Below are 12055 nucleotides of genomic sequence, written 5' to 3'. Positions count from 1 at the left end.
TTAGTAGAAGCGTAGTGAGAGCGCACTAAGATCGTAGTAAGATCGCAAAGGTCGCTGTACAATCGTAGCGAGAGCGTAGCGAAAGCGTGATTCTATTTGGAGAGATTGTGCTACGATCTCACAGCGATGTTATCACGACCTTACTACGACCATCACGTTCTCACCGCGACCCAACTACGCTTCCACTACGACTTTACCACGCTGTTCACGACCATAGTACGATTCTAGCACGCCCTTGCCGTCCTCATCACGCTCTTCTCACGACCTTACTACGTTCACACTACGACCATCATTTTTATTGTCATTTTCACATAAAATATATAAAAAAAACTAGATTTTGTTTGTCTGAATGTATTTATCCATTTGCTCTAACGGCTCAACCATGCTTCTCGTTTTTATATAGAATAGACCGTTGATTTTTCCCGTTTATATGGTTTAAAGTTGGTATTTTTTTGGGCCCTTTATAGCGTGCTGTTCGGTGTGAGCCAAGGCTTCGTATTGAAGGCCGTACCTTGGCCTATAATGGTTTACTTTTATAGATTTTTACGTTGATGGAGAGTTGTCTCTTGGCACTCATACCACATCTTTCTACATATATTGACACATCTGTGTCATCTCTGCTATCGGTCTCTAAAATATCGTCATTTGAGCTTTATGGACCAGCAATAGGTTGTAATTTAGGTTTGATTGGTCGTTCCGACATCTCTTGATGACAAGTATTATACTACTTATGTGTATAGTATCAGTTTAATTGAAGTCTGGAGCTGGCATGTCAGTTAACTGCTAGTAGTCTGTTGTTATTTATGTATTATTGTCATTTTGTTTATTTTCTTTAGTCACATCTTCTGACATCTGACTCGGACTTCTCTTGAACTGAATTTTAATGTGCGTATTGTTCAGCGTTTACTTTTCTTCATTGGCTAGAGGTATAAGGGGAGGGTTGAGATCTCACAAACATGTTTAACCCCACTATTGTTGCGCCTGTCCCAAGTCAGGAGCCTCTGGCCTTTGTTAGTCTTGTACTATTTTTGATTTTAGTTTCTTGTGTACTATTTGGAGTTTAGTATGGCGTTCATACTTTTCTCCCTCTGCCTCTACATCAACCCCTACCACCACGCCCACGTGTTCTAGTAGATTTTGGTGGCATGAATGTATTGTTTCCGAGAAATCTCCGTTTTAATCAGAAATAGAAGGAATGGAACTATATTGATATGAAACACGATATTGACGGTATTGCTGAGAACGGAGTAAGATCGCGGTTTGAACGTAGTATAATCGTGGTAAGAACGTGCTATAATTCGCAGTAAGATCGTGTTGCAATCGGATAACTCGTGGTATGGTCGTAGTGAGAACGTGAAGAGCGTAGAAAGATCTTTATAAGCGTAGTGAGGTCGCAGAATAAGCGCGGTGAGAACGTGGTTTAATCGTAGCGGGATCGTTGTAGAAGCGTAATTAGGACGTAGTAGCATCGTGAAAGCAACGAAAATTAACATTTTCATGCCGCTCATACCGCGACCTCACCACGATCTAAATTTATTTTAGATCGCGGTGAGCGTGGTGCGATCGTGGTCTAGTGGGACTGGGGCTTAAGAGTAAGATAAAGGTAACCGTTGTAGTTATTTGACCTGAAGAACTCTCTCGGACAGTTTTTAGGGTAGTATTATTATGTATAACGTGGCAGATATTTTGAAAATTATATATGTCCAAACTTGAAAGAGGAGACTTTAGGTAATAAATAACACATTTGTGAGGGTCTCGACGGGGTTAACAGAATTGTTATAATTGCAGAAGAATATATAGAGTAAATACAGAAATAAAGACCCCCCCCCCCCCCCTAAAATTAACAAAGGCAAAAAAAAATTCTCTCTCATTATATTTGAAAGGTTTTAAATTTTTTGCTTTTCATGTGTGACTCATGAACAGGTTGTTTAACTTCATACAATACATTTACACTTTTAAAAGGATCTCATCTTTTATATTTCCTATAATAGTATGATACAATGTACAGCTTAAATATCAATGGCAATGTAAATATTTACTACATGTTTTTAAATATGACCCTTCTGATTATCACACTTACAATAAGTGTGTAGAACTTGACCACTGTAAAAACCAAGCAGATTATTTTTTCACACTTAAATCTTGCATGCAATACGTGTATCTATACTATCTTTTCTGTTTTAAGATTATCCAATTATTAAACAAGTAAGTTATTTCATTACCATGTATATATTATATAAATAGATATATCACAGATTGTAAATACATGTAAGCTATTGTTGTACATGTACGGGTCAAGTGTCTTACATATATCTAAATTAGAAATCTTGCAAATACTTTGTAACTGACAAAATGGGACGGAAACTACATGTATTATTCTTTAAAAGACTTAGTATATTCACCCGTAAATAGACAATTACATATTGTATCTTCGCAAAAACAAATAAATAGTGAAAAAAAACATGTAGGATGTAGCAATAAAATGCTCAAAATATGACAAATTATATACTGAATAATTATGTTAAGATTTGATCGTTTTGCATAATTCAAAAATGACTTCTTACCTTTGACCAGTAACAAAAGAAGATTAAAATTCGCTGATAAGCAATAATATAGTACACGGTTGCTATTTAAAAATTTCAAACTTATTATAGGTTATAAAGAATTTAAATCTACAATGTCGAGGTTGCAAACAAACATAAAAGTGATATTTGAGCTAGTAAGTTGTGTATCGATGGGGTGTCTTTGTGAGTGTATACAATTGTATCATATTGAATGGTGGTGCATATTATATAACATTCATAAAGCGTATCGTTACGTACCACCACTCCTATTTATCTTGAAGTTTAAAAAAAACAAATCTTTCTTTTTACAATCATAAACCGTATAAAAATTGAAATACAATGTGCTGAACGTCACATTTTTACTGAAATTGAACACAGTCACAGAAGCACATACTTCCCTTCGAATGAAGATAAAGTGATTGGTTGGTAGTCAGATGTACATATCTGGAATCATTTAATAACACAAACAATATAAATACGATTTATGTGGTTTACAACTAAGTACAAACTGTAAGACCTTCCGTCTTACTGAATTTATTTACCCTTGACGGTGACACTTTCTCGTTAAGCCCCAGTCCCACTAGACCACGATCGCACCACGCTCATCGCGATATAAAATAAATTTAGATCGTGGTGAGGTCGCGGTAGGAGCGGCATGACAATGTAAATTTTCGTTGCTTTCACGATGCTACTACGTCCTCTCTACGCTTCTATAAAGATCCCGCTACGAGTATACCACGTTCTAACCGCGCTTATTCTGCGACCTCACTACACTTATCAAGATCTTTCTACGCTCTTCACGTTCTCACTACGAACATACCACGAGTTATCCGATTGCAACACGATCTTACTGCGATTATAACACGTTCTTACCACGATTATACTACGTTCATAGCGCGATCTTACTACATTCTCAGCAATAACGTCAACATCGTGTTCCATATCAATACAGTTCAATTCCTTTTATTTCTGATTAAATCGTAGATTTCTCGGAAACAATACAGTCATGCCACCAAAATCTACCAGAACACGTGGGCATGGTGGTAGGAGTTGGTGTAGAGGCAGAGGGAGCAAAGTAACGATTCCTGATCAAGCAGAGATGTCGGACCGACCAATCCAACCTAAATAACAACCTATTGCTGGTCCATAAAGCTCAATGACGAGATTTTAGTGAACGATAGCAGAGATGGCATAGATGTATCAATATATATAGAAAGATGTGGTATGAGCGCCAATGAGACAACTCTCCATCCAAGTAACAATTTATAAAAGTAAACCATTATATGCCAAGGTACGGCCTTCAACACGGAGCCTTCACGTTGGCTCACATCAATCAGCACGCTATAAAGGACCCAAAATATTACTAGTGTTAAACCATTTGAACGAGAAAACCAACGGTCTAATCTATATAAAAACGAGAAGCATGGTTGAGCCGTTAGAGCAAATGGATAATTACATTCAAACAAACAAAATCTAGGGAGCTTTTTTATATATTTTATGTGAAAATGACAATGAGAATGATTGTCGTAGTGTGAACGTAGTCAGGTCGTAAGAAGAGCGTGATTAGGACGGCAAGGGCGTGCTAGAATCGTACTATGGTCGTGAACAGCGTGGTATAGTCGTAGAGGAAGCGTAGTTGGGTCGTAGTGAGGTCGTGATAACATCGCTGTGCAATCGTAGCGCAGTCTCTCCGAATAGAATCACGCTTTCGCTACGCTCTCGCTACGATTGTACTGCGACCTTTGCGATCTTACTACGATCTTAGTGCGCTCTCACTACGCTTCTGCTACGACCTGATTTAGCCACGACCGCACCACGATTATTTTGAACATGTGCTCTTCACGATCTTGAAGACCTCACCTCGACCGTTATACGACCTTACTGCGATCTACACGATCGCACTACGATCATCAAAATTTGCATTTTTTTCACAGATCGTAGTGCGATCGTGGCCTAGTGGGACTGGGGTATTAGCAAGGACTATATAATTAGAAAAATTAGTACATGCAAGTGGGATAAGACGGGCCCGGGCCTTCTCATTTTATTATATGGGTCCAGGTTCAACGTAAATTGGTTTTAGGATGCCATGGGCACTGTTTTAAGGGGAGGAGGTGTAGTGCAAATTGATTAGGCTCCCGGATCCAGTCTCTGTGTGTGCGTGTTTTTATTTAGCCAAATGCAACAATGACACTGTAGATAAAGTTGATTTTTAATTGCATACATATTACCTATTGATTGATAATATTCATTGCTCTCTGCTCTCTATGATCACTGTTTTTAAGGGAGGGGGGGTCCATAGTAAATTGAATTGTCTCCTGGATCCAGTGTGTGTGTGTAACTGTTTTGCATCATAATATAACAACAACACTGTGGATGAACTTTAGATTCTCTACATTTTATCAATATTTATTCATTTGAAGACTAAGCAGTTAGAAATAAGCTGTAGATGTCCGGACTGGTTTTCTCATGTTTTGTTGTATTAGTCTACAATTTGTATGCACTCAGGGACTATAACTGACAGCTGCAAGTATGGTATTATAGAGCATCATAACATTAACGGTACCAATTTTCCTGCACCAGATGCGCATTTCGACAATACATGTCTCTTCAGTGATGCTCGTGATCAAAATATTTGGAATCCAAAGCTTATATAAAAGATAAAGAGCTATAATCCAAAAGGATCAAAAAGTATAGCCAAATCTGTGAAAGGAATCAGAGCTTTGCATGAGGGAGATACATTCCTTAATTTACGATAATTTCTAACATTTTGTAACAGCAAATTTTAATAACACCAAAAAATTCGTATTTTCATGCCAGTACCGAAGGACTGGCTACTGGGCTGGTGATACCCTAGGGGACTAACAGTCCACCAGCAGAGGCATCGACCCAGTGGTAGTAATAACATTAACGGTACCAATTTTCCTGCACCAGATGCGCATTTCGACAATACATGTCTCTTCAGTGATGCTTGTGGCCAAAATATTTAGAATCCAAAGCTTATATAAAAGGTGAAGAGCTATAATCCAAAAGGTCCAAAAAGTATAGCCAAATCTGTGAACGGAATCAGAGCTTTGCATGAGGGAGATACGTTCCTTAATTTTCTAACATTTTGTAACAGCAAATTTTAATAACACCAAAACATTCATATTTTCATGCCAGTACCGAAGTACTGGCTACTGGGCTGGTGATACCCTCGGGGACTAACAGTCCACCAGCAGAGGCGTAGACCCAGTGGTAATGATAACATTAACGGTACCAATTTTCCTGCACCAGATGCGCATTTCGATATACCTTCAGCAACGCTTACATGTACGTCCAAAGTGATGAGTTTTGATAAACGCTTTATGCAAAACTACGATTGCATAATAAACACGTTACCACTAGTCTAGTATATACATGTATCAACTATCATGACATGTGACATTACCATAGTCTGAACAGGAAAACTTTAAAAGAAAAATGAAATAGAAACAATCATCGGATTGCATGAAAGATTTACATCTTTACAAACAGATAAGATTAAGTCTTATTGATATGAGAAGAAATGACACATTTAGCTAATAATCTATCCAAAGTGTGAAAATAAGGAAAAATTAAATCTTCATATACGTTTTGTACTTAGTCAAGTAAATGTTCCATGCAATCCACATAACAAGTTAGTGCAAAAACTAAAAAGTGAAAAAGAAAAGTTTTGAGATGCACATAAACAATCTAAAGATACACGCAATACATTACAATAAGATCTTATAATTATGAAGGTAGACATCGTCTAACAGTCGATAAAATGTTAACATTGAAATCAAGTTTATGTGTATGTTATGCTGGAAAGAGGGGGAAAGTGTTGACTAAGGCAGTTGCCTTCCCTATTTCTGTTATGCTGGAAAGAGGGGGAAAGTGTTGACTAAGGCAGTTGCCTCCCCTTTCCCGTTGAAGGGTTTATGTGTTGTTGGTTTCTGTTTTACATGTTTCTTCTCCGTATTTTAACTACGACAATTTGGGGGGACTGTCGTTCGCGTGCTTTCGAGGCCTCCTGGTGAATAAAACAAAGATGTCTATATATTTATTTTGAGTCCAACCATACAAGTAAATTAATCAAATACATAAATATGAAATAATAAGTTTGATTCTTAAAATGAACTTGGATTAACAATTATCAAAATACTTTATACATTAATTAAAATAGATTATCATTAATATTTATGGTAACTTTAATAATACTTAAGATTTCTGTTATAACATTATTACATTAAAACGTTGCTAAGGTTACGTTTAATTTTTCACTAAACAAAATTTATAAGTTTACGAACCTCTCTGATTCAAACATGATGTTAATAGTAATATTTCTGCTATGATTTCTATATCTTCATGTATATTTGCCAATAAAATAATAAACAAAATAAAAAAACATTGTAAAGAAAAGAAATTAAAAAAAATTGAGTAAAAAAATAAAGGAAAATAATAAATAAGAGCAAGTTAAAAAATACAAGATATATACCTGCAAATGGTATAGTCACCCAGCTTACTGAAATTACAATTTATAGTCTTCTGTTGGGGGGGGGGGGGAGGTATTTGTTATACTTTGATCAAAGGTTAACATTATGAAATGATCATTCATTGAGTTGAAAATATAACTTGATTTATGAATAAATTAGCTGTACTGATCACATCATTCTTTTACAGTTTTAATTAGTTAATATTTTTTAAATATACTGAGTACAGCTCTTGTTTCAAACTAAAAAAAAATCCAAATGCAATGAATATCTTTGATTGTGAAAAGTAGATTTGTGTTAAATCTTGAAATTATTTTTGTCTTTACTTTTACTAAATTGTCACCTAAGAATGTTTTAGCTAAAGTTTTTTTTTTTTATTATTTTCAAGTTTCACTGTCAAGGTTTCATTGCATGTTTATGAACATCTTTGGTATAAATATTATCCATTAGGAAGTCTATACTATAGTTCCTGAACATTAGTCCTAAAAGTGGAATATGTAAATGCAAACAATATATGTAACAACAAATTAACACCTACTACCTGTGTTTAAGGAACAATGTAATGAGATATTGCAATGTATACCAAAGCTTCCTATTCAAAATATGAAGTCAAAGCTTATTGGACAATCATGACAATGTAAACTTTATGCTAATTCTGATCTCATCTACATTTATCAATGTGTACAGAAAAAGAAAGGCCTGCTTTAAATTTCAATATAAGTTATGAGGAAATTAGTTATCACTGTTAATTAAGAAGCTACTTAAATTATTAAGTCTAAGTTATATGATTATGATAACATTGTTTTGTAGTAACATTAAAAATTGTGATTAATAATAATATATATTATTTCTGTTTTTACACATGTGTGTGTCTGCGAGTATCGAGTTGCGAGTTAAGAAAATCGAGTTGCAAGTTAAGAAAGTCGAGTTGCGAGTTACGAAAGTCGAGTTGCGAGTTACAAAAGTCGAGTTGCGAGTTACAAAAGTCGAGTTGCGAGTTACGAAAGTCGAGTTGCGAGTTACAAAAGTCGAGTTGCGAGTTACAAAAGTCGAGTTTCGAGTTACAAAAGTCGACTTGCGAGTTACGAAAGTCGAGTTGCGAGTTACGAAAGTCGAGTTGCGAGTTACAAAAGTCGAGTTGCGAGTTACGAAAGTCGAGTTGCGAGTTACAAAAGTCGAGTTGCGAGTTAAGAAAGTCGAGTTGCGAGTTACGAAAGTCGAGTTGCTAGTTACAAAATTCGAGTTGCGAGTTACAAAAGTCGAGTTGCGAGTTACAAAAGTCGAGTTGCGAGTTACGAAAGTCGAGTTGCGAGTTACAAAAGTTGAGTTGCGAGTTAAGAAAATCGAGTTGCAAGTTAAGAAAGTCGAGTTGCGAGTTACAAAAGTCGAATTGCGTAAAAATGTGGAAACTAAAATATTTAGATTTTTTGGTGTAACTGATAACATTTCGGAATGATGATTTCTTATAGAATTGTATATAGTGTTGTTGATTATTTTTGTGGTTTGGACTCTATCTGAGTCTCTTGTAAAAATAAAATGGACTAGATAATCACTACGTTTAGTATTTTCTGAAGAAGCAGATAGCCTTTTGAAATACAGCAGATGGCTTGCATTTTAATTATTTTTAAATTTCATACATAGCACCGTCGTATTAAACGTAAAGGGACATAGCAACTAAACTATATTTCATATATGTAAAACACCCTTTCTGCAGATTTCGTTTAAAGTGGGCTTTTTGGGGCAGCTGCGGAGCCGGGCAATATTCGTTAGGGACCGCAAAATTTATTGTTTGTCAGTGACACTCAAAATTGAGGATGTTAAAATTATATATGTCTTATGCATTGGCTAGAAATGAAGGGGATATGATGGGCGTGAATAAAACCAGTTTAAACACGCCGCTTTTTTGTGTCTGACCAATTTCAGGAACCTTTAGCCTTTGTTGCTCTTGTATACATTTTAATTTTGGTTCATCTTTATATTTAGCAGCATAGAATGGCGTCTACATTCTTTATCTATCTATATTGTGTTTCGGGCCTGCTCAGGGCTCCCTCTAGGTGTGTGATTTTTCGCTGTGTTAATTTGTAGACCTAATGAATTGTATATTTTGATTTGGTTGCTGTCTTTTTGACTCATTCCCCATTTTTATTCTTTATTTTATAAATGTAGCTGTCAAAGATACTATTGTAAAAACTATATTTGCGCCATTTACAGGTAAGATTTAATTGGAAAGTATAAAATGATTATTGCTATATCGTGATTTCATACGTATTTTTTTAAAGTCAGTGGCAGATCCAGAAATTTTCATAAGTGGGGGCCAACTGACTGACCTAAGAGGGGGCCCGCTCCAGTCACGCTTCAGTGATTCCCTATATAAGCAAACACTTTTTTTTCCAAAAAGGGGGCCCCTGGCCCCGCCCTCTCCTAAATCCGCATCTGAAAGTTTTGGGTAACTTATTAAACTGAGTCACTTAGGTTTAAACTTGAGTTATATAGACGTGTTCACATGTTTGATATTGTCAATTATAAGTTATTTTAAACTTAATTAAATTAAACATCAACCCAACAATGTTAGATCTGTAAATTTGCTTTCGCAAATCTTTGGTTCTTCCCTCGCCGGGATTCGAACCCATGCTACTGTGATATCGTGACACCAAATCGCCTGCACTATATATATATGTTATAGAGTAAAATTACTTGGATTGTAAGATGATGAAGTTCGCAATTTGAATATTGCTTATAGTGATTTTTTGTATAGCTCTCCCTTAAAAAGTCAATATACATTTTAAACCTAGATACTTATAATTGTAAACACATTCTATTATATCTTTTTCGCAATACAAATATTCTTTTAAAATTTTTCCAGGTTTGTTAAACATATTAACTTTGGTTTTAGATAGAGTGACCTCTAAACACTCGTGTTTGAAAGACTTGCCTTGGAACTAGACAAAAAATAACAAGATCCTCTGCATACATGAGGCACTCAATTTTGCGGTCATTTATATCAACAGCATCTAGGGTTTCATTTAATGCATCCGGTTAAATTCTTTTATAAAAATCTTAAAAAGGTTGGGATTCAAAATATATATCCCCTTCGTTTACTTCAATTTGGGAATACAAATTAGAAGTAAGCACATTATCTATTTTCGCACATAATTCACTTTAATTATACATATCTGTCACGATTGCATGGAAATTACTTCCTATGTTTGGCGGCAAAAACACACGTTTTTCAAAACGATGGATGTAATAATGAAAACGGAAAATATCGATCTTCAATCGGATTTAAAAAGTCTATATATATATAGATGTAGTTTTAAAAAGATTAATCTTATTTGAATCGATCTTTTTTCAAGGTTTAAATGTTTAAATCGATCGCTTTTGTCAGGTGAATGTTAATATATATTCAAATATGAAAATAAATCTGCGCATGTTCGGCGTGTTTAAAAATGATGGATGGAATACGAAAAGTAAACATAGATTCGGCTATTTTTTTATTATCTTCTAAATCAATAAGTTCTATTTGTTTGCTGCAAATCCTCATCTTCAAACGCATTGGCCGTTCGTTATTTAGCGATAGATATATAGTTTACACACATATCTTTGTTTAATGACTTGTGATGTACGATCCAAAATAATGATTAATAAGTCCATACGAAATTCCAATGAGCAAACTATTTTCTCAATGATTTTGCAATGTGTTATTATAGTTTGCGCGAGATGCAGAATTTCCTTTACTATTCTATTTTTAGGATTATTTGTTTACGAAAGGTAATTTATGGTCAGATCGGTTCTTTTTTTGTTGTAGTGTAAACGCATTGAATTAAATAAGATCGATCTCGTCCATTAAGGATACATTATTTTTTTTAAATGCTTCCAGAACTTAACTTATATTAGACTCTAATAAATAAGTATCACATAAACTGTTTCAAATCCCACAATCACGGGAATAACTAAGTTCAGGTGCATGCATGTTTTGTTTATCAAATGTGAATCAAACCTGAAAATTCGGTGTAAACAATATTTTCTTAACTCGCAACTCGACTTTCTTAACTCGCAACTCGACTTTTGTAACTCGCATCTCGACTTTTGTAACTCGCAACTCGACTTTTGAAACTCGCAACTCGACTTTTGAAACTCGCAACTCGACTTTTGTAACTCGCAACTCGACTTTCCTAACTCGCAACTCGACTTTCCTAACTCGCAACTCGACTTTCCTAACTCGCAACTCGACTTTCCTAACTCGCAACTCGACTTTTGTAACTCGCAACGTAACTCGCAACTCGACTTTTGTAACTCGCAACTCTACTTTTGTAACTCGCAACTCGACTTTCGTAACTCGCAACTCGACTTTCGTAACTCGCAACTCGACTTTCGTAACTCGCAACTCGACTTTTGTAACTCGAAACTCGACTTGCTCAACTCGCAACTCGACTTTCTTAACTCGCAACTTGCAACTCGACGATAAGAAACCCTCGTCTAGACGAGTGTTTCCACATATTATGTACATGTATCATATTTTATTATATGTAGCCGTCATTTTGAACCAATTAATTTTCTTTACCAGGATACATGTAAGTAAGTCATGGTAATATAGCGAGAGTTATTGTACATCATTACATGTGTGCATAAGTAAATCTATTATCTATTGAACCTATATATATCAGATATATCAATATGAAATTAATTCGCCATCTCAGAATCTAACGCAATGTGAGTAAAACGTACACCAAATTATTTTGATTGGTTTATGAATAATATAATGTAACTTAATTGGCTTAAAGTTTTGTTAGTACATGTACATCTAAATTTCAAGAATAATCATTTTCAATTGATAATTGACCTTTAGCTTGTGAAACGGTGAATTGTCAAGTTTGATAACAACATGCTAAACATGCTAAAGGCATATATTTTGGTTTAAATACAAAGCAAAAGCAGGAAATTTGCAAATCAAAAAAAGCTAATACAATGCAACTATTTTCTCAAGCAAAACATAAATAAAAA

At 35.1% G+C, this 12055-nt stretch overlaps 1 protein-coding gene across 2 annotated transcripts in view; it reads right to left on the bottom strand.

Annotated features, from left to right (window-relative positions):
• The window catches only part of LOC139523578 (hemocyte protein-glutamine gamma-glutamyltransferase-like), a 28363-nt gene extending 25670 nt beyond the window's left edge, over window positions 1–2693 (bottom strand). Inside the window, exon 1 of one of the 2 annotated variants that reach the window (XM_071317701.1) lies at window positions 2565–2693. The gene's annotated coding sequence lies outside the window, so the exon portion shown is untranslated. The remainder of the gene's footprint in view (window positions 1–2564) is intronic. The other variant, XM_071317700.1, reaches the window with a different exon arrangement.
• Between the last annotated feature and the right edge of the window lie 9362 nt (window positions 2694–12055).

Source organism: Mytilus edulis, chromosome 5, assembly GCF_963676685.1.
Source record: "Mytilus edulis chromosome 5, xbMytEdul2.2, whole genome shotgun sequence".
Taxonomy (NCBI): Eukaryota; Metazoa; Mollusca; class Bivalvia; order Mytilida; family Mytilidae; genus Mytilus; species Mytilus edulis.
The sequence above is the reverse complement of the archived record's forward strand: the minus strand, read 5'-3'. Positions and strand labels throughout refer to the sequence as shown.